The following is a 24,101-nucleotide window of genomic DNA, read 5'->3' as shown; positions in this document are numbered from 1 at the left end:
TTCCCAAACCTTTGTGTCTCTAAACAATAAATATTTGACGTTACACAGGAACCGTCGATAAAATCTGATACCAAACATCTACGAAGAGGGGTTCCCACTAGTTCATCACAATCCCCTGTCAATATTGCATTCAGGACCCGGACCGCCTCATCGTAAAGTTCGTTACCTCCCCCTAATAAAGATTCAGAAAGAAAGAAACAGAGCCAGGTGTGGAAGATAGAAAAGTGGGATAAGGGATGTTTGTAGGTCGTAAATGGGCAAGGCTACCGGCTTCGGCCGCCTAATCATGATCAGGTACAATGGACACGAAGACCAGTTTGGCAAGACTGGCCTTGGGCAGAGGAGGCAGCCTTTGTCGAGTCATGCAGCTACAGCGTGATCTGGTTTAAGGTGCACGTGTCATGTAAGAGGTGAATCTCCGGCTAAGGCTACGTGTCCTTAATCAAAGTGGAGTAAATGAAATGATCAGAGGCTATTGCATATGTGAGGGCAAGGAAACACAAAATGGCGGCCATGATCTAAGATGGATGCCGTGGGTATATCAGAAATATGTCAATGGAAGGAGTGCTCTTGCTCGTAGCGTAGCGAAAACACTAGGATATACTAAATGGATCATTTGCGGTTCACTGATACCAATACTATGTATTTCCGACAAACTTGAAAACACGGGTTCAAGTCGTCACGGAACCGTCACGGAACCTCACCTTTTTGGGTCGATGCAGCCGAAACATGTAAGCCTTTTTTTGTAATATGCACTAAATATATTTTCATTGCAAGGGTATTGTTTTTAATCCTGACCCAGAGAGTGAGCTAATAAATATTCTTTTCACTCTCTGTAGTTAGTTTTAGTATCACACACTTCACTATTCGATTTTCATTTGAGCTGCGCCTGCCACCCTACCAGTTTAATGTTTCACATCTGATGGATTTAAGTATATCCTTTAGAGAATAGAAATCAAAACATCCCTGAGCTCCTCCCTCACATTGAGGGGGTTGTAACCCTTGGCGGAGCTAGGTGTCCCCACCAAGAGGAGAATCCCAGATGATGAAACATGCCATACATGTGGGTGATGGAATTACGTCTTAATTAAAAGGACTTTTTTCACTTTTTTTTACTAGTGAGAGGTTACTTTGGCTTGGGTTATGTACAATGCTTCTTCGTAGCACACCAGACCAGAGGACTCTATGTATTATTGCTAAAATAATATGCCTTCTATTGGGGAAAATTGTTCATATTATGAAATCTTTAAGTTAATGATGTTTCTCTCGCACATCTCACCTAAAAAAGTTATAGCCAGGCTGCAGGTGGTGCAAAATGCGGCCGCCCAGATTCTCACGGGCACAAAAAATCGTTGCTCTGCCAAACCGGCGATCAGAGCACTCCACTGGCTTCCTGTGGAGCAAAGGGTGCAGTTTAAGGCCATGTGCTTAACTCATAAAATCCTCCATGGAAACGCCCCACCTATCCTTAAAGATCTTGTGATTCCTTATATCACGACCATAACCCTCCGATCCTCTAATGTCCACCTCACTCAAATACCCAGGATTAAGAAAGCACGCTCCGGAGGCCGGCGGTTTTCCTATCAGGCGTCCAAGCTGTGGAATGTTCTCCCTCTGGACCTCCGTGCCCAACCTAATCTTCTGTCCTTCCGTAAATCCTTGAAGACGTGGCTGTTCCCTTGACCTTCTTCTCGCTTCCGCCTGACCTGACTTCCTGGATTTTCTGTCAGCGCTGGGACGCTCCTGGGCAGCCATGCGCTTTAAAAATCTCATTCCATTCCATTCCATTCCATTCCATTCCACATTCATAATGTTTTAATTATTCATGCATTTATTGTTTTAAATGGATGCTTCTATTCTGCAATAGCAGTGGTCTGCATGGTAACCATAATCTTTATTACTACCATTGTATTTTATTTGTCTACAGTTCTCATGCCTTATTCTTATAACACTGTATTTTGTATATATGCTATCCACACACTGCATTATCAATGCTGGTCCGGATTCTGCCCTTAGCAGGCCAGTATCCAAGGGGCTTTGAATGAAGTAATATACTGTCTAAGGTATATTCCCTTGGTGGTTATGCAAGCTTAATAGGGAGTCCAACTCCATTTCTAAATAAAGACTTTTCTTTTGCCTCAATCTTTTATAATGCCGTATGAATTCTTGAAAGCCTAGGGTACAGACTTCCTTTAAGGTAGCATATTTTTATAAAAGTTTTAGACATGTTTCAAGCATTCTACTCTTCTTCAGGAGAACACACTCAATTATTAACCTAAAATCAAAATATGAATCACATTTACTTTTGGATTGAAGCATACTCAAAGCAGTCCAAAGCATACATCATAACGTATCCAATAAAAATCAAACATAAAACAAGTGATACCCACCCTCTCATTGACACATTGCTAAATAGACATTATTTTTTTCTGAAATGTATCAATAAATCTAAAATAAATCGTAAAAATGCTAAAACTATATGGAAAAACTGAGATACATCATTAAGTATTGGTTTCTATGCATATTTCATAACATCAATTACTGTGTTTTACAGATCATATGATACAATTTTCTTTACAAGGGCTGGTATATTTTCTCTGTTCCAACCCTGTACCTAAATCCTTCCTCATTCCTATTGGAATTAACTTTTGGTGTGTGCAACCATACTTCACATCTCCACTGCAGACAAGCTGCAGAGTAACTATTCAGTGTGCAAACCACACTTGTAAGATGTTTAAAGGGATCTTTCTGAATGGAAGCAGGTCAAAGGCTGCCTGAAAATTTGGGGCACTCTTAAACTTCCTTTGATAATTTTATTGAAGCTACTTCCTATTAAATATATATGACCCTCAAACAAAAGAAATACTCTTCTGTGAGATGCAGCAAATACAGATAAGCATGCATGGGGTTTTCAGAATTGACTGGTAATCTATCAGATATTACAAAATGTACATAATAATAATAAATTAAATAATAAATAATACATTAATAATCAGTTGTTTAGGTCATTATTATTTAATTCCCCTCCCATCCTATACCCCAGCAAACCCAGCAGCTTGCACCTAATATAAATAACTATAAATATTATGAAATTTGCATATTTAATAATCAATACAAAAATATTAAATTAATAATTACTTGTTAATTAAATATACTCCCTACCCTATATCCCTACAAACCTAGAAACCTGCTACAGCATTATAGATATCTGTTAGGACTTACATTAAGTTAATAAATCATTTATAATTGCAAACTATAATTAAAAATATTATTAACATTTATACATACAAAAATAATACATATAATTAATATATGAACAAAAACACATAAAGAAAATTAAAAAAACAATATTGTTTACAACTATATTATTGAAAACGATATTAACACCAACGATATTCTTGACAGCGATATTACATACCTGAAAACAATTGATATTCTTAACAACGATATTTCTACATCACAAAATTTTTAGATCACAATATTTATTTTACAATATTTCTGTAAATCAATATTTAAAACTCAATATTTTTCCAAACACTTGCCAATCTAAGTGTTCTAACCTAGGCAAACACAAGTGAGGGGTTTCAGGGGTGGCTTCAGAGGGAATAGCAGAAGAGTTCAGGAGTGGGGGCTCCCAAATACAGAAATATCAATATTTAGGGGACTACCAAGAAAACAGAGGGCTTGGAATAGACTGAGATCTGATATCAGATAGAGGCAGGGATGGGAAGCTTCGGGGGCGAGTGAGGAGTAGTCAATATCATTAGAGATGAGGGAACTGAAAGTGGCACTTTGGGTAGTGAAAGGTAAGAAATGGCCAAGAAATTAAGCTGAAATCAGTGAAAGAAGATACATGGTAATTATGTTAAAAATTGGAACAAGCAAACACCATTTCAGTAAAAGAACAGAATTGAACAAACATTGGGAAACATAGTGCAAACCACATTAGAGAAATATACAGTAAACAAGGGGTAAATTAAGGTACACATGAATATCAAGAAAAGGAGAGTTTCCCTTGCGAGTGCAGCGAAAAAGATGTGGCTTCAATGGCGTGAAGTCATTTTTTTTGTCAGGACACCACTGATGCTCTGTCTGTCATGCCCTGCTGCTGAGATTAGGAAATAGGCTGGTATTACATATGAAGTGCACCACCTTGCCAAGCCACAAGATCACATTACAACTGTGTTTCTCTTGTGTTAATACTCTACACCCTATAACTTACTATGTGTTGTATTTATATCTCTTTCAAGATGATGAATTCAGCAGACATGGAGTGTTTTGGGAACAGCAGCAGTGCAGTAGGATTCATCCTACTTGGATTTCAGGCAGGGCCAGCTCTGGAGCCCCTCCTCTTCCTCCTTTTTCTCTCCATCTACCTCTTAACGGTAGCGGGAAACCTCCTAATTGTGGTCACTGTGACCCTAGAGAGCCACCTGCACTCACCCATGTACTTCTTTCTGGGAAACCTGTCATTCTTGGAAATCTGGTACCCAACAACCACTGTGCCCACCATGCTGGCTGGCATATTGGCAGGGGTAAGGCTCATCTCCTATACCGCCTGCATCTCACAGTTTTATTTTTTTGTCTCCTTTGCCGGCACAGAGTGCATCCTCTTAACGGTGATGGCTTATGACAGGTATGTGGCCATCTGTTTTCCCTTACGCTATGCAGTCCTGATGGAAAAGGGGCTTTGCCTGAAGTTCACAGTGATTGCCTGGATGTCTGGGTTTTCTCCTCCATTGATCACAGTCAGCTTCCTCTGTAGACTGCAGTTCTTCGGATACAAAGAGATAAACCATTTCTTCTGTGAGTTTGCACCCTTGGTAAAAGCTGCCTGCTCTGACACCTCTGTGATAGAGATGACTGTCTTTCTCCTAGCCGTCAGCATGTTGTCCATCCCATTCATTCTAGTCTTAGTGTCTTACACTTACATCATGTCAGCCATCTTGAGAATTCCTTCTGTACTAGGCAGAGAGCGAGCCTTCTCCACCTGCAGCTCACACCTCACTGTGGTCATCGTATACTTCGGGACACTGATATCAATATACCTGACACCGACGTCTGGCCACTACCTCCATCTCAACAAAGCCCTATCCCTGGTCTATACTGTGGCGACCCCACTGCTGAACCCCATCATATACACTCTGAGGAATAAGGAGATGCAGAGGACCTTCAGGAAAGTTTTCAGGACAGCTGGAATTCTCAAAGTATGAAAGCAAAGAAAATAACCTACTCTAATGCAAAAAGCATTCGAAATTAAACTTATCATTAGAGAATGCGGGTGTCCACTCAGAGCCAAGATATTACAGCGAACTGGTCTTTTGCACCCTAAGTCTTAAATGGTTTTGAAGCTCTGCAGGCACAATGACCACCGAGTGGTGAAATTAATAGTTGAAGACTAAAAAGTGTGTCAGACTTCCCACATGTTCCTTCACAGTGACCATACCAATGAGTTGATATAAAATAATGCTCTTGATTGGAATACAGTGCAAGAAGTACATGTGACGTATATAGCCCTTTCATAGTTGTGTCTTGTCGCAGGTCATGTAACCAGGTGCTCTATAAATCTAAAAAAAACTAAACTAAATGGTTTTCAAAAGTTGCCATTCTTGCAAATAAAGGATTACATTCTTGACACATTGATATTTGATCTCATATTTCATAAAAACTAAATGTTATATTTGAAGGAGATTCTTAACACTTAAAAAGGTAAATAAGAATGTCTAATGCAGCAAAACAGTCTCAGGCTAGATGTAAACAGGCTGATTGTAAGATGATAACTCCCCCTGCTCTTGGAATGAAAGAGATCAGATTTTATGAAATGGACTTAGACGTCCCCTCGGACATGCCTGAACACTAAGCAGGGGTAACCTTTACAATCAAGGAGTCTGCCAAGAAAACTCTGAAAAGGCATATGGAGTAGGATTATGTGTGTGAATGAATTTACACTTCTCCCTCATTCCAGTGATCTATGTTTGAACATGATATGCCAATAAGCACTGTTATTTGCACAGATTTTATATCATGTGTAACAGATATGACAGTAAGTGTTAAAGGTCACTACCTGGAAGAAAGGTATTTTATAATAGCAACCTTGACACCCCCACACCTGGTGGACTCAATGATGATAGTAAAATAGACATATTGATGTAGGTTTTATTTTTATTTTTCCTACTCTTCTTTGAAACTCTGATGTTCAAAAGATCCTACCAGCAGCTCCCTTGGCTTCTTGAAACGCTCTGCGTGGACATAAAAGTGGTCTACGTCACTTTGTGGTTTCAGTTAATTTTCCCTTTTGGACGCATCACTGCTGGCCAAGAAACATTGATGCGACCCTGGCATCCCCTGGCCAGGAAGTCCATCTATATGAGGCGTGCCTTGTGGACACTCTTTAAAAACAAGCATTGTTGTGCTAAAGATACGACTCACTCCACATTATTATTATGCTCAATGGATGAATAGATGAATGCGGGTCATTCAGCACCATTGATGGTACGTCAGCCTCCACTGTTGCTCTGAGATTCATGAAACGTGTAATATTTGTGTTCCTCTAACTGTTTGATATCTTTAGTACTTTTGGTAGGGAAAATACAATACTTTTTACATTGCTCTGCCTGGATTGTCTCCTCTGGCGAGGTGTCAAGGTGATCGGACACCATATAAGGACAAGTCGCCTACGATTCTTCATTTTTCTTTCCCTTGTGATAAATTATCAAGCACTTTGAATAGTGTTATACTGAAGGTGTGACATCATTGTTAATATTAAGCACATTAAGCACTAGGAGAAATATGTCATTGTGATTTACAATAGATATACACTGATATTTAAGACACTTTTTATAGCTGGGTTTTTATGCATGCAAATTTACTTTGCTGTGCACCAAAAAACACTATGTAGCCGTTCTCTACTACCTCTCTTATGCAGAAAGATGTCACTTTGGAGGCGTGCCCCAAAGAAGTTCATCTGAATGTAGGGATTGGGACAAGTGCAGGTTCAATGCATGTGGGGTCTCAATAGACAGTAACCAAAATGCCACACAGGTAGGTGACCACAGGAGGACTCAGTCCAATGTCCTGAGGAAGTATAACGACCATACAACTGATACATGACAATCCTGGCTGGCTCAAAAACATCAACTATATTTACATTTCTGCTAAATGTTCCAAACCTTAACAATTTTTGTCTGACTCTCTCATCATGCTGCATGTATTTGGTGAAGAGGGTCCTAAGACCACACTCAGAGGCACCCTCATCTATAGACCACCCGGCCCCCGAACACAATTCAGCGAAGACATCACTGACTTCATCAGCCCTCACGCCCTCCCTTCTGAGGACTACCTGCTACTGGGAGACCTCAACTTCTACCTGGAAAAGAACAGCGACAGCAACACCACCACCCTCTTGGACAACCTCGCCAATCTCGGACTCAAACAACTTGTTGACACCCCCACCCACTATGCCGGGCCCACGCTCGACCCAATCTTCACCTCCAGCAAGCACATCTCCTTTAATCACACCACAGCTCTCCATTGGATGGACCACAGCTGCGTTCACTTCAACTTCAAAAAGACTACAACCCATAACCACCCACAACCAATTCCACGGAGAAACTGGAACAAAATTACCTCCGACCAGCTCTTCACATCGCTTCACCAAAACCCTCCTACAAAATCATCGGACCCAAACAAAGCAGCCACCAACCTCACACAATGGATCACCCACAGCACTGACGAATTAGCACCCTTGAAAAACCATCAAATCAAGAAAGGCAGCAAGAAAGCCCCCTGGTTTAATGATGACCTTAAGAAATCCAAGAAAATCTGCCGCACCCTCGAGAAAGCATGGGGAAAAAACCCAACTTCTGACAACCTGGCCCCCTTCAAGAACGCCACTCGCAAACACCACCAACTGATCCGATCCACCAAGAAATCATCATTCAAGGATCGACTCGACAACAACGCCCACAATAGCAAAGAACTATTCAACATCGTCAAAGAGTTTACCAACCCCACCGCTGGCACCAATGGCATCACTCCCTCCCAAGACCTCTGCGACTCTCTAGCATCGTTTTTCCACAACAAAATTGCTGACATACATAACAGCTTTGGAGACCAGTCCACCCCCCCACCTCCGAAGTTGAACCCCTCCCCAACAAGCTTTGCGCCTGGAACCCAATTACCAACGAAGACACCATCTGCCTGATGAACACCATTAACTCAGTATCACCAACCGACCCATGTCCCCACCACATCTTCAACAAAGCAGACTCCATTATCGCACCCCATCTCCGAGACATCATCAACTGCTCCCTCAACTCCGCTACCCACCCGGATAGCTGGAAACATGCCGAACTCAGCGCCCTCTTGAAGAAACCTACAGCAGACCCCACTGAACTTAAAAACTACCGCCCCATTTCGCTCCTCTCATTCCCTGCCAAAGTCATTGAGAAAGCCGTCAACAGTCAACTCGCCGACTTCCTCGAATCCAACAAATCCCTCGACCCTTCACAGTCCGGCTTCCGAGCCAAACACAGCACCGAGACCGCCCTCATCGCAGCAACAGACGATATTCGATCCCTACTGGACAACGAAGAAACAGCTGCCCTCATCCTACTTGACCTCTCCGCAGCCTTCGACACAGTCTGCCATACCACCCTTATACAACACCTCAGCAACGTCGGAATACAAGGAAAAGCATTGGACTGGATAATCTTGTTCCTCATCAGCATAACCCAGAGAGTCCGACTCCCCCCTTTCAGATCAGAGACCACAGAAGTCATCTGCGGGGTACCCCAAGGATCTTCACTCAGCCCCACCCTCTTCAACATATACATGAGTCCCCTCGCATCCATTGCGCGCCAACACAACCTCAACATTATATCCTACGCAGACGACACCCAATTGATCCTCTCCCTCACCAAAGACCCAAACACCGCCAAAACAAACCTACACGAAGGGATGAAAGAAGTAGCCGAGTGGATGAAGAACAGTCGTCTAAAACTCAACTCGGACAAAACGGAAGTCCTCATCTTAGGATCATCCCCCTCTGCCTGGGACGACTCATGGTGGCCACCGGCCCTAGGAACCGCACCCATACCAACGGACCGCGCACGTAACCTGGGCTTCATCCTAGACTCCTCCCTCTCGATGACCAGACAAGTCAACGCTGTCTTATCATCATGCTTCAACATCCTACGAATGCTCAAAAAAATCTTCCGCTGGATCCCCACCGAAACAAGAAAGACAGTCACCCATGCACTGGTCACTAGTCGACTGGATTACGGAAACACCCTTTACGCCGGAACCATAGCCAAACTACAGAAAAAAATCCAACGCATCCAAAACGCCTCAGCCAGACTCATCCTTGACATTCCCCGCCAAGCTCACATCTCAGGCCACCTGAAAGACCTCCACTGGCTCCCCATCAATAAGAGAATAACGTTCCGCCTTCTCACCCACGCACATAAAGCCCTCTACGACCTAGGACCCGAATACCTCAACATGCGCCTGTCCTTTTACACCCCACCCGCAAACTTCGATCATCCAATCAAGCCCTCGCCGCAATCCCAAGCATCCAAAGATCCTCCATGGGGGGAAAATCCTTCTCCTACTCTCCTACTTAGCGGCTAAGACCTGGAATTCTCTCCCCACCCACCTCCGCCTTACACAGAACCACCTCTCCTTCAGAAAACAACTAAAAACATGGATATTTGATAAGTAAAGCTCCCCCCCTCCCTCAAGCGCCTTGAGACCCACTGGGTGAGTAGTGCACTATACAAATTTAAACTTGACTTGACTATATATGTATTTGCCCTAAACTCTTTGGTATTTGTAAAGGTTTTCCACAGAAAACGAGCAAAACAAACAAGCAATGCTTACTAACATGTTTGTTTCTGGCCACTCTTTCCTAATGACATCTGTCAACCCCAAACCATTTCAAAATCATGCAGAATGTGTATAACATTATGCATAATTTAATTATTTCATTCCTTTATGTCAGAATACGGTCCACAGAAATATCACCTTATGTAAATATTGTTTTCTGCATATCATTCACACAAAATATTGTGTAGATTTTACAATATTAATTCCAATAATGCTGTATTTTTGTCAACTACATGTAGGACATAATGATAATTTTGGACTAAGTTCTGGGACACATTACCATTCTGCTGATGGGAAGCAGTCTCTACCCCCATCCTTATTGTCTGTCTTGAAGTCTATGCAGAGTACCAATTGTATCTGGCTTGTAGGGAGAGAAGCTTCTTGCCAACCTAAACCTGCCTGGATTACCACATTCAAGAGATCTCACTGAATTAGGTCTGCTTCCACAATGTTCACAAAATATTCCAAAGATGATGACATTATTCCTGGTAATGATGAGAGATGCATTGAAAATAAAGAATCAGGGCAGATGCAGGACCAAGGAGAGTGAGAAGGGGTGTTGTTACATGTACAGACAAATCTCACATTTTGCACAAATAACTGCTATAAAATAAACACTTATTCTGTCATCCAACCAGCCTTTATCCTCTTAAATTCTTGTCCATCAGTAAATACTTAACATGATGCAAAAGAAGGAAAGATTTTGTGAACCCATGTTATATATGTGAACAGCAGAGGGTTCAATATCCGACCCCTCTGATGCAGTCAAGGTTGACAACTCTTTTTATTAACTGATAGGAAGGGTGTCTGATGCACTCAAGGTTGAGAGCCCCGCCCCCTTTACGTCACCTGGTAGGAGGCATGTGTGGTGTACTCAAGGTTGATCACCCCATCTTTTCTTACCTTATAGGAGGGGTGTCTGACACATTCAAGGTTGACCCCATTTTCATTACCTGGTAGGAAAGGTGTATGATGCATTTTTATTGCCTTGCCCGTTTTTAGGGGGACCACCATGGGACCTAAAATAAAGGCGGTGTGACTACGGGTTTCGCAGTCTGCTCCCACACTGACTAACCCTTAATCAGGTCCTTAGAATCAATAGCAAATCTCTGCTATAAAATACCAATCTACCTACACACTAGCGAACCAAGGTACACACCACCATAACTTAAATGTTTTAACTAACATAAAAATTAGACTGAACAATAAAAATATTATGTTAATTAATTAATTAAAAATCAGCACATGATCAATTAAAAAGCACAAGTTTAGAAACAAAGACAAAAAAGTGAATATAACACGCAGAAATGTAATAAAAATTTACAATTACAGCAAATACACATACATAATTAAATACAACTCCTCCCACTCATAAATAAATAATTACATTTACAGTTCTGTAGCTGTAGGTCTTCATCCAAATCCATGTTGTCAAAATATAACCAATCAAAAGGTAAAAGTGAAGTCCAAAAAGGCCCCCAAAAAAAGAAAAACTCCACCAATCAAATAAAGAAATGACAGGAATATATTTCAAAAGTACACTTAGCAGTAAATGAAATGGCTGTAGAATTAAAACAAAAAAGACTATCTCCCTATAGAAAACAATGAGACTTTAGACAAAAATGTAGCAAAAAAGTTCTAAAAATATTTAACGTTATAAAAAATATTTAAAAAATGTCAATAGATGTATTTAGAAAATGTTAATAATTATGTAAAGTATAGAATACATTGTAATATACAAACAACACATAATATAATATAGCACTGTGTATAATCAAATAAAAAATATATAAAAGCACTTACAAAAGCATGTATATGCGACAAACATATATGGTTAAAAGAAATTGTACCATATTGGTAAAAATGTTGAAAAATATAAATATGTCAAACAATGGAAAAAAAATATAAACATTTTTTGCATTAAGAAAATATAAGAAATGCTGTAATATATAACAATACAAACTTTTTATTTTATGATTTACACTATATTAGCTTAAAGAAAAATAAAATATAAAAAGTAGATACAGAAAAACATAAAAATCATAAATGGTGTTATTCACTGTCCTTTTTAAAAATGTCAATATTAATGATGAATATGAAAAACGCAATGCTTTTACATCTAATGCTCACACTGTAATGTAGTGGTCTCCAAGCTTGTTTGGCCCGTGGCTCCCTTGACCTATTGCCTGTGGAGTTTGGGGGAATATAAGCCCAACCTCGGTAGTACTTGCATTTTTCTCCCTGAAAATAATTGGGATGACGCTGTTGAAAGTATTATAATCACATGCACAGGGTGTTTAGTTTTACCTAGGTGGCGCCTCTAATAAAATATTCCTAGTTACATTTCTTTGCCCATGCTGTTTTTAGAGTACCCTCTCAAAGTTTTTATAACACAGTGCTAGATAGCACCCTATGCATGTAGGCCCTATTGCCAAAGTGTTTCTGGGCTTGAAAAATATTTGCATGCACTTCCATTTCTATCCATGTCACATGCCTACACACCTTTCTCAGCAGGGTGGCTCACGATTTTTTTAAACCACATACACCTTTATTTTGCTGTCTCCTTCCTAAAATTGCCTTCAAATCAATGCAAGTAAAATACATTTCTTAGATGTTTTTTAACACATCCCTCTTTCTTGTTGCCGTATATGGTGTGTTACTTGCCTGTTCCCAAGGAGAGAGCAGACCTGTTTGGAAAAGCGTGTCTACTGAAAGAAATGTTTACTGGAAGCACCTGTGATTCAAGTACAAATGTCAATACCTAATAATACTTAGGGGGTCATTAGGATGACGGGCGGACTTAGTCAGCCCGCCATCCTATCGGATTATGGGACCGCCCGTCATAAGGGCGGGGGTCCCGTGGAGGGTATTAGGATGCGCCTGCCACAGTGGTGGGCGCATACTGCATTGTGGCGGGCGTGCTCTCAACACCGCCCGCCACAATGCTAAAAATGCATGTGATGCATTTACATACACAAAGCGGCAGGCACCACGCGGTGACTGCCGCATTGTGTATGCAGGTGGGTACCACAGGTACCCCCCATGTGCACCCCCTACTTTGCCTTCACCATGGGGGCCCGCAGGGGGCCCCCAAAGTGAAGACCGCCTGCCTTTCCGTGGCGGCATTGACGATACGGAAAGGCATTCCCCAAAGCCCATACTAATATGGCTGGTGGCATCTGATAGACACCGCCACCATATTAAACCTTTTCCGCTCGGGTCGCAGGGCGACCAGGGCCGAAAAGCGGAGGACGGTCTTTCATTCCGCAGCGGTCCCCCCGCCATAGTAATATGGCGGGGGAAAAGGGTGGCGGGCGGGTGGCGGGCGGATAAGGATGTCTGGCGTATCGCCACTGCCCGCATGGCGGTGGCGGCCCGCCTGACATCCTAATGGGCCCCTTATTGTGTTTAATAGACAGGACAACTGTACTTTCCTGATAACTTGCATTGGTGTAAAATGCATTTACAAAAAACAAATTAGGCATCTTCCGCTTACTTTGGGAATGTTGATATGTGGGAAACCAGTGAAATATGGAGGTCATCTCCCTCAACAAGTTAGGCACTATGTTTACAGCCTTAGGCATGTTACTTACAAATCATCAACATTATGTGATTAAGTCTAATTAGTTCAACTGAAGCCAACAACCCCTTCAAAATTAAATGCATTAAAGTGCTTGGTGCATGACTCCCTGGGCTAGGTTAGACGGCTCCCCGGGCAGCCATGGCGCACAGTTTGGAAACCACTGCTGTAATGTAACATATTACAAAAAACATGTTATACACTAAAGCAGTTACATTTACTACGCCCACTTCTATTGAAACCATTTTGTGAATTATGTTACACACCGAAGGGATCACAATCCCCATTTCAAAACAAGCCATTTAGGGGAAGGTGTTGGACACTAAAGTGGTCCCATTTACTATTCCACCTCCAATCTAAGCTATTAAGGGGAAGGTTTTGGGAACTAAATGGGTGATACTTACTATTCCTAATCCAATCTAAGTCATTTAGGGGAAGGTTTTGGAAAATAAAGTGGGCATGTTTACCATTCCCATTTCAAGCTAAGTAATTTAGTGGAAGGCATTGGACACCTAAGTGCGGAATGTATTGCCACACCAATCTAAGCTATATAATGGAAGGTCCTGGACACAAAAGGTGTAAAATGTGCTATTCCCATTCCAATATTAACCATTTAGGAGACGGTGTTGGACACTAAATGGGTGACATTCACTATTCCGACTCCAATCTAAGCCATTTATAGTGGAAGGTTTAGACACTAAAGCAGCTACATTTCCTTTTGTGACTTCAATCTAAACCCTTTAGGGGAACATTCTGGACACAAAACAATTCACAATGACTATTCCCACTCCAATTGAAACTACTTAGAGGAAGGGTTTGTATACTAATGTGGCCGCCTTACCTATTCCCAGGACAATCTGAATGTTTTTGAAGGTGTTCAACAAAAAAGATAACAGCATATATTTAGCCCTCCAAAATGATAATATTATCAAGGAAATATTATTAATTAACAAAAATTCTTAAATACCATATGTATTTTACATAGACAAAAAAGCCATACACATCTATTATAAAAACTTAATAGATTGATATTAACTTATGTAATAACATAAAATAAATTAATATATCTTAAATATATTTAATATAAACCCTTGTTGCAGTGGGGCACTACAAGTCCCAGGATTACTAGGGCAAGAGGCGGCTCTTTTACTGCACTTTATCGGCCAGCGCTATCTAGCGCACAAACTCCTCTTATGGCGAAAGATGCTTGTTGTTGTGGGGACTTTGAGCACCAGGATCACCAGGGGTAGGAGGAGGCTCTTGGCTTTTCGCACACCAGCACTGTATCGGCCAGGGCTCTATAGCACACAGACTCTTCGTCCAAAAGGGGACACAAGGTGGCGAAGGGCAGGCCCGTCCTTCACCCTGGGGGGAGTGCCAGGCACCGTATCCTTGGGACTAACCTGTTGCTTTTGATTTTCTTTATTTGCAGGGGTTGAGAAGCCTCGAGATTTAGTCTTGGATTAGGGCTTTGGGGCTGTTGGGCATGTGCTGTTTTCTATCAAAGCAACATTGGGAAGAGAAAGGCAGTTTCTCTGAAGACAGCTGATAAATGCTGTAGCACTAGCAAAGCCATCCTATCTTTCCTGAATAACGTAGCGGGAGCCCTCACAGAGATGATTACCCATGTGGAGGATGAACTGGCCATGATCCAGTGTGAAGGGAATTAAGGGGCTTATTATCAACAAATATCTATATTTATCGCTAAATGGGCTTAGCGACAATTTTTTTATCGCCGCGCATCGCCGGGTTTTATCGCAGAGATAACATGCTATTAGCAACGTTTATCTCTAAAGCGATAAAATTAGCGGCAATAGCGGCAAAATGCATGAATATTGCTGAGAATACAGCGATATTCACGAATTAATGCCAATAGGGTCTTAGCCTGAATATCCACCTCCCATTGGATATACAGGCTAAGAACTGGTCTGAGCAGGCGTTTTGGAGATATTAGCGTTTAGCGCAAATATTTCCATTGCTACGCCTGCGTTGATAATAGGCGATAGCGATGTTAGCGACTGCTTTCAGTCGCTAACAGGTTGGGTACACCCACTTTGTATGTCATTATCGATAAATATCGCTGACATGCAAAGCAAGTCAAGTCAAGTCATAGAATTTGTATAGCGCACTACATACCCAGAGGGTTTCAAGGCGCTTAGGAAGGGGAGGAGGATTATTTGTCAAATATCCACGTTTTAAGCTGCTTTCTGAACGCTAGGTGGTTCTGGGTGAGGCGAAGGTAAGCGGGGAGTGAGTTCCATGTTTTAGCAGCCAGGTATGAAAAGGATCTGCCTCCCATGGTGGTCTTGTTGATGCGAGGTACAGTGGCGAGGGCTTGGCTGGAAGACCGTAGTTGGCGGGAGGGGGTGTAGAAGGACAGTCGAGAGTTGAGGCAATCTGGTCCGATGTCGTAGAGTGATTTGTGTGCGTGGGTAAGCAGTCGGAAAGTGATCCTCTTATTGACGGGTAGCCAATGGAGGTCTTTAAGGTGACCAGAGATGTGTTCGTTGCGTGGGATGTCTAATATGAGCCTGGCTGATGCGTTTTGGATTCGTTGGAGTTTCTTCTGGAGTTTTGCGGTAGTACCCGCGTAGAGGAATGGGGAGCACCTAACAAATTTAAAGTTGGCACTAAACCACTCAGGGGTAAAAAAAAGGGGTCATCACCTCCCAAGTCAGCTGCAGCTGCAGAACCCTGTCTCCCACATCCTGTTTCCCTGTAACAAAGGGTGCCAAACCTTATTGATCAATCTACCCCCCTAAAACATAAGTCCTCTTTAGATCACCAGCAGACAGGGAGGGGATATTCCAAACCTGCAGAGCCCTAGGGGGACTCTTCCATGTGGCATAATGATTCAGCGTCCTCCGGCTGCTACTCTTCATGCCTTGGTCATGGGGGGAGGATGGGGGAGAAGATTAAAATGGGCTTGGGCTGTCCCAGCCGATTTTAACCTTTTTTTGTAATCCTCTTATCTATCAGATGTTTACACCTCTCTCTATGAAGGAGCCTCTGACATCAACATTTAGGCGGTGTACTCTATAAACTTGTTGGATATATTAAGGTTACTCTGACCCTGCCTTGCGCCATGAATCCAGAAGTACCTTTAATTGGTTTGATAAGGCATGCTCACAGGCCCATAGAGTGCTCATGTCATCTCTGCAAACATGAAGCAGCGAGGAGGGCCAGGGCCTCTTTTTTGTCAGGTATGTAGTGGAAGAAAGAGGATTTTAATAGAGGAGCTTTAGGACAGTGTATTGGGAGCATGTCCTCTGAGGGATAGCATGGCGTGCTGGAGGGTAGTGAGCCATCCATTGTTCTCTCCAGAGCAGGCACCAGCACAGATCTGTATGATCAACCATCGGGCTTGGCATCTATGATTCTGAGAGTAAAGAGGACGAGTATTATAGAGGCCGGGAGGCAAACAAAGCTCTGCCTGGGGGGTGCAGGGTTTCAGTATGTAGGCACTGAGTGTCGCTACCACATCAGTAGCTGCAGACCCCACATGTCCGACTAGCTCACAGTGCCTCACAAGAACTCCTAACTTTCCCAGTGTGACAAATAATTTGGCATACCAGTGCATGAACCTCTAGACCGCAAGGGTACCTTGGGAACAGATCATCACCTTTCATTTTTTTCACTCATGCACGTCCATAATAAACAAAAGAAAGACAAGAGGAAAATTTACAATATTTATTGAAAATACTTTTGTCTAAAAAGGAAGCATTTGTGCTGCAATTAGAAAACATATACAACTGAGCCACGCTATTAACATTACTAGCAAACTGTATACAATGAAAGGCCCTAACATGGTGAATGATTTATCTGACTACGCCTACCCTCACTACATGAGCACAGGGATGTATCAGTGATCTCTTGGATTAGAACCGGACCCCATACCTGGTATTGTAGTTAGTATGGTTTGAGTTTACACAAGGCTGGGGCACCCCTATCATGACCTGTCCCTTTACAAGATTCCTCCTCTTAAGTTCCAAGGGAGTGTGGCACAATGTATATGATAAAAACTGTTGTGTTGGAAAACAGCAGCTGTGCTGTGTGTTATGTCTAAAACGTTAGGAGATGTTGCTGACAAAATGGAAACCAGTACACAATGTTGTTCGACCTTCTACGAAATGTTCAGACTGAAACCCAAGAAGGAGAACCAAATAACAATATCACGTGCAGAATATTGCAAAATTAATGTCATGGCTCAACAACAAGTGTATCATGTGTGAACGTGCAAAGCAAAAGCAGCCTAAAATTGGTAATAAGTCTAACTAAGGGAGACCACAGTGGATCCACAAGGGAACTTACTACACTTTCACTGGGAGGAAGTGAGGAAAGCTATTATTACCCTCCCCGAAGGCACAGCCCTGGGTCCAATCAGAGTATCACAGGAGTTTTTGATGTCAGCACACCTATTGTGACTCAGCATCTTAATGCAGCCACCTGTACCTCGCTACCTACCAGCTGGCACCAATATGAAATTGTGCCCATTTTTAAAAATGGGAATAGAATGGATCCTGTATGCTATCGTCCAAACTCCCTGGTGGTTAGTGAGGTTAAAGTCATCTGTCGGGTGCTTTTAAACCACCTCCCTTCTTGGGCCAAAGACATGCATGTGTTATCAGAGATCAAATAATGGTTACTGGCAGGGTGGGATTCTGTTGAACACAATTTGAATCTTTACATGCTGATCTCTAAGTATACCACGGCGAAGGTGGGGCAGCTCATCTGCCCTTTATGTACCTCACCTCAGCCTTTGATAGAGTTAATAGAGCCAAGCTCTGGAATGTACTCGAGTCCATGGGGGTCAAGCCAGCTCTGTTTCCCTTCTTACTACATCTACATGAGGTCCTCACTGCCCCTGTCAGGTACGGGGCAAACAGAAAATGTACTCAGCCTTTCAGTCTGAAGAGAGGGGTGTGCCAGGGGTGTATCCTGGCCCCCTTCCCCCTCATTCTCTTCTACATGAATGGTTTGGTGACTGTCCTATCTGAACAAAGGTTAGATGTTCTGAGCATGGGCTACCCTTGCCTGCTCTGTTATATGTTTACAATACAGTTTTAATTGCTTGCAGGGCTAAGGGCCTGCACACACATTTTAGATCATTGTGTTTCTTTCATAGATGGCCTTCAGTGTCCTAATAACTATTCCAAGTCCAATGTCATGGCTGTAGGCTTAGAAATACCAGCAGAAAAGATTCATGACAAAGGGTCATCTCATTAGCAGGGTTGAGCATTCTTCTGATCTGGAGGTCCTATTGAACTCTTATTTGCATCCCCTGCTTCATAGAAATGCTTTGATGTTTGAAAGAGCCAATGATGGCTTCAGCACCTTTTCAAGGCCATACCCACATAGAGGCATTGCTTGAAGTATATAAGGGCAGGTGTATCCCAGCAGTCTGCTTTGGGTGTGATATTTGGGGTTTTAAATCCACATCCCTTTACAGATTGTTGAGAATACCTTTCTCAGAGGCCTTTTAAATTTCCTCCAGGGCGCTCCTAGTGAGATACTTCATGAAGAAATGCGGTTAGGCTAGTTATATGATTTTACTTGCTTACGCCCCCTGCTTTTATGGTTATCTATCTGGCCAAAGGAGGAACTACATCTGAATGGCCTGTCTGAATCTGGCTAATATGTCCCTTATTCCATGGCTCTCATCTATCAAAAGAAAGGTTTCCACACTTGGCCACCCAGAACTTTTTCTAGAACTTGAGTGTTTCATGAAAATGGATGATGCATGGACGAAGCAGGCCTTTCTCTCCAGGGTGGCAGTGGAGCGAGAGGCCGCGGCCCTGAGTAGGCTCTCAAAGCACCATGTTATTATGGTCAAACCAGTTCCTAGGATGGAACCTTATTTGAACTAGGGGATGTTTAGCTACCACCGTAGGTTTCAACCTATTCTAAGTTAAATGTCTTTCATCAGTCGATGTTGCCCAAGGGCGTTTGTTCAAAACTTTCAGAGCTACAAGAATGTATCAGTGATGATATTTCTACCCGATACCTTACATATTGTTATGATTTGCCCAAGATTTAACAACTTATGACCACAGCACAATCGCCCATAGACAAATGGGAATAATTTATGCCATCAGTATATTCGTCCATTCCTTCTCTCTATGGATTTTAGACTGATGAGACCTGCGCTCTTGTTTTTATAACTTTTACTGTCTCCTAGTGTTGGCTTTGTTGTGTCACGTTTTTCATCTGGCATACTACACTTGCCCTTAGCATTGTTTTTTTTTTTTTATATATTTTTTTTTCTCCATACATTACACACATTGTACTACATATATTATACATTTGCCAAATAATTTTGAATTTATAATTAACCATATCTGGTTTGATGAGACTACTCCTACTATACATGGCCATAAAAAAAGGGAAATTATAAAATGCATTTACACAATGTCCACCTAAACGTATGGTTTACAAATATCTATATTTCCTATTACATTTCAAATACAAATAGGTTCCTATATTGCCATACTCTCTTTCCATTTCGCAATTGGCTCCCAAATTTTTAATCCCAACTTTCTTCCCCTTTTTCCCTTACGTGCGTAGATTGCCTTCTCAAGATTATACATGCCTAGTAAATTTGAAAGCCAAGTTTGCATAACCAGGGGGGGTCTTATCCAACCATGCTCTTTCTATTGTCAGCCTTAATAAAGTGGTGGCAATAAACATACATTTTTTATAGGTGTGACCTTCCCCCATATCCCTCCCCAACAAAATTAACAGAGGTGTCAATTGTACTCGTAATCTTAAAGTGCTACCCATAAAATCTTCTACATTTTTAATCATAGTGTGTAGCTGGGGGCAGGTAGCAAACATATGAACAATATCTGCATCTACTGCATTACAAGGAGGACAGGTGGTACCAGTCGAACCTCCCCATTTAGCTATTCTGGCCGGAGTGTGGTACAGCGAAAACAGAGTCTTGTAATGCTGAGATTGGAGGGGACCCGAGCATAACATGGTACGACCCAGGTCAAGTGATTCCGTAAAGCTTTCAGGTTCCCCCCCAATTTTTCAACCCATTTGTTACTAAATGTATTCATGTCATCCACCTTCCCTTTTGCAAGACTTGCATAAAAAGATCTTATCATACAATCCCCTCCTAATATTATTTTCTCAAGTATTTCATTACGGACAAAACCCGCTGCCCCACCCCGCTTCTTGCTGAGAAAGCTCCTTATCTGCAGAAATTTAAAAAAATCCCTAGTGCCAATACCATATTTACGGGTAAGATCTTCCAATTGGACAATCCCCTCATCATCCATTAAGTCCCCGATCTGTATTATCCCTTTTTGTGCCCACCCAGCCATTGTTAAATCAGCAAAGACTTCCGCCGGGAAGGATTTGTTCTTATAGAGCCTGATGTACCTATTATATCTTCTTAGGTTCGCCTTTTTAAAAAAGCATTCCATATCTTAACTGCTGCTTCTACAGTCTTGAATCTAGTCCTTTTGTAGTACCCAAACTCTACTCGATTTAAGAAACAGTTTTCTGTCTCCACCCCCAACACCGCAGAATAAACTTCCGTGGACATGGTCGTAACTCTTTGCTCGAGTCCCCCACCCCCAATTAGTCCCTGCATATACTGTAATGCTGCTGCCATTTGGTACATTCTAAAATCAGGGGTCCTTAGCATTGTTTTGTACTACATATCATATTATTTGAGCATTTGTTGCAAACCTTCCAATTTTATGAGGAGTATACTGTGCCTGTATCAGTGCATCCTATTTCTGTACATTTGTGGCAAATAATCTGTTCTGTGGACAGTTGTTTTTATTTAGACTGTTACATTCTCCTTTATGGTCTGCAATGTTTTAATTGTATGTACATTGATCATTTTATTTCCCTTAATATATAATCATTTTGCATCACATATATAAAAAGTAGTACATAAAACACAAGGAATAATTAAATATATGAACAAAATAAAACAACTTGAATAAAACAATTATCTAAAACCATGATTAGAAAAAAAGCTTAATATTGAAACTAAACATTATTTAAAAAATGCATAATTAATTAACGTTTCCTACAACACACTGAGAAGCGAAATCAACCAAGTAAACATATGTTATCTTTATTTTTAATAAAATATAGAAACCTAATTATTAAAATAAAAAATGTGCTATAAATTCTAAATGGTTGCAACATAAAAATAAAGCTTTGAAAGCATTGTACACCTAATATATATAATTCTAAATATCAACTTATTTTTACAATTAGCTTTTCATACACAATTTGAAAAAAATATCAAGATTTAAAATATTATCAATTATTACTACGATTAAAATAAAATAACATGTAACAACGAACCATAATTTAAAAATTTCTACCAAAATATATGAAAGAATACACACTAAAAAATATTAATTTCACAACAAAATATTCATTAAAGACAAATATTTAAAATACTGTCAACATAAATTTAATAAATATAAATTACAATATGTTTAATAAATTATCCCAAAAATGTATCGAACAATTAGGTAAATATTAAAAGATCAGTACAAATAAATTTTACAAATTCCAAAAAATTAAATAGTGAAGAAAATCAATTGTAACAAATGTTCTCATAAAATAAAAATATGAAATACATAATTACCAAAATATCATATTATTGCTCACACAGCATATTTTAAAAATCTACTCAACCCTTTTCCCTATAAATTCAACATTCCCTCTTATACAATAATAAAACATAAAATCAAATAGGAAATCTAATTAATAATTTAATAAAGTATTTTTGTAAATTATATAAAATCAAAACAAAAAGACAAAAAGAAAAAACACAAAAATCAACATACAACACAAATTAAATACTACAAAAACATAATAAATAAGCCATAAAATGATATTATGTACACCCTTTGATATTTCCATCCACAATATTTTTTACATCATGATGCCCTTGAGACAATATTGCTTTTCACAATATTTTTTATTTGATATTTTCTTCAAACACCATTTCATTTATCCCTGAGATAAATATTAACTATGATGGAGTAACTGGACTAAGTAATTATGCATTTTTCGTGTGATGTAAATTACCAAAATTACACAAATCCACCAGCATGCGCAATAAAGAGTAACTTGGGGAACAATCCTACAACAGAGCACAGAACCGATGGACCAAGTGAGAGAAAGTGGCTACTGGTTACAACGCTTCATGTCCTGTACCATTTAGTGCTCGTTTATTTGAGCAAAATGCACCCTCAGGGCATTTTGGAGAAAGTAGTATTTAATGCAGGATTATGCTTCTCACACATAAATTGGGGTAATTTTGTGTAAATGATGCTAGAACTAATTACGCCAATTACACCCACCCCTAGTCTCAGTGTTCAGGGACCTACAGCTGTCAGTGGTGCTGTGGAAGGGGAGGGGGGGTGGCAAGGCCCTCCATCTCTTTCTGCTCAAGACATCAGGCATGTGTCCCTTCTGCAGCAGGTATTTTAGGTCTTGGCTACAGACATCTTTAGCTGTATGTTGAAGACATATTATTTCCAGTGCACCTCCATCCACTTTTAGTGGTAATTGGTTTAGCACCTTCCTCTTGATTTGATTGCTTTGCTGTCGATATAACTCTGTAATTCAATGGATTTTCTCCCTATTTGTGTGTTTTCTCAACAAGCAGCATTTTTTTCACACAGTGTTTTTATTGGTTGATTTATTCTTCCACTGCTGACATCAGACCTGGATTGTGGTTCCTGTAAGGGGCTATTGTGACTCACTCTCTCTCTCCCTCCTCTTCCGTCCCTCCCTCATATTAACTCTTTACGTCCCATCCCTATTCCCAACCTTCCTCTTACCACCCTGACTCTCTGTTCCTTCGAGTCTGGGATGAGGAGAGAGGACAGTAAAGAATGTTCCTACCATGTCTTGTATCTCTACCTTCCTTAAGGCTGGTGATCTGAGGGACTGTGTTTTCCCTATTTACCCACAGCTCAGATCTCCACTTCAATGTGGTGTGAGAGGGGGAAGGCCCTCCCATAGCCCTTCCTACTGCCCCCAGCTCAGCCCTGTCATTAACTACTAACCCTATAAAGATGATTTATATCAATTGTGGCCATCATGCACATTCATTGGTTTGGACTATCTTGAAAACAGACAATAAATTAATCTCTGCATCAATATTGCTTCTGACATACAAACAAATTTCCATTCACTGTAGAAGGTGCTGAGACCGCTTTGAAATATTGTTCAAATTTATGATAATGCCCATTATGAAAATAAACTTGTTTATACTAGACCACTGAGACGTTGGGAAGTGTAGTGAAGGCAGTGGAGGCTTAGAGGCATTTAACAACTGGTAACTCCTCGAGTGGTGGGACATGATGCTATTGAATGTACTGTTGGTGTTCACCTCTTAATGTGGATATGAGCATGCAGAAGCTCAGCTTTTTCCCACTTCCTTCCATCTTTCCATGAAGATGCGCTGCTGAGCCTGCTCCATGCTCATACTCTCACATGATGATGATGATGATGGTAACGCTTGATCTCGCATTCAACATTTCTAACACTGAATGGGGGTCACACTCATCAAGATCCTATCGCAGAGATTTGGGGGTGGAATTGGCAGTCCTTGATAGAATGAACATTCTTTACTGCCCCCTGCTCCCCA

Source organism: Lissotriton vulgaris, chromosome 12 (genome assembly GCF_964263255.1).
Source record: "Lissotriton vulgaris chromosome 12, aLisVul1.2, whole genome shotgun sequence".
NCBI lineage: Eukaryota > Metazoa > Chordata > Amphibia > Caudata > Salamandridae > Lissotriton > Lissotriton vulgaris.
The sequence above is the reverse complement of the archived record's forward strand: the minus strand, read 5'-3'. Positions refer to the sequence as shown.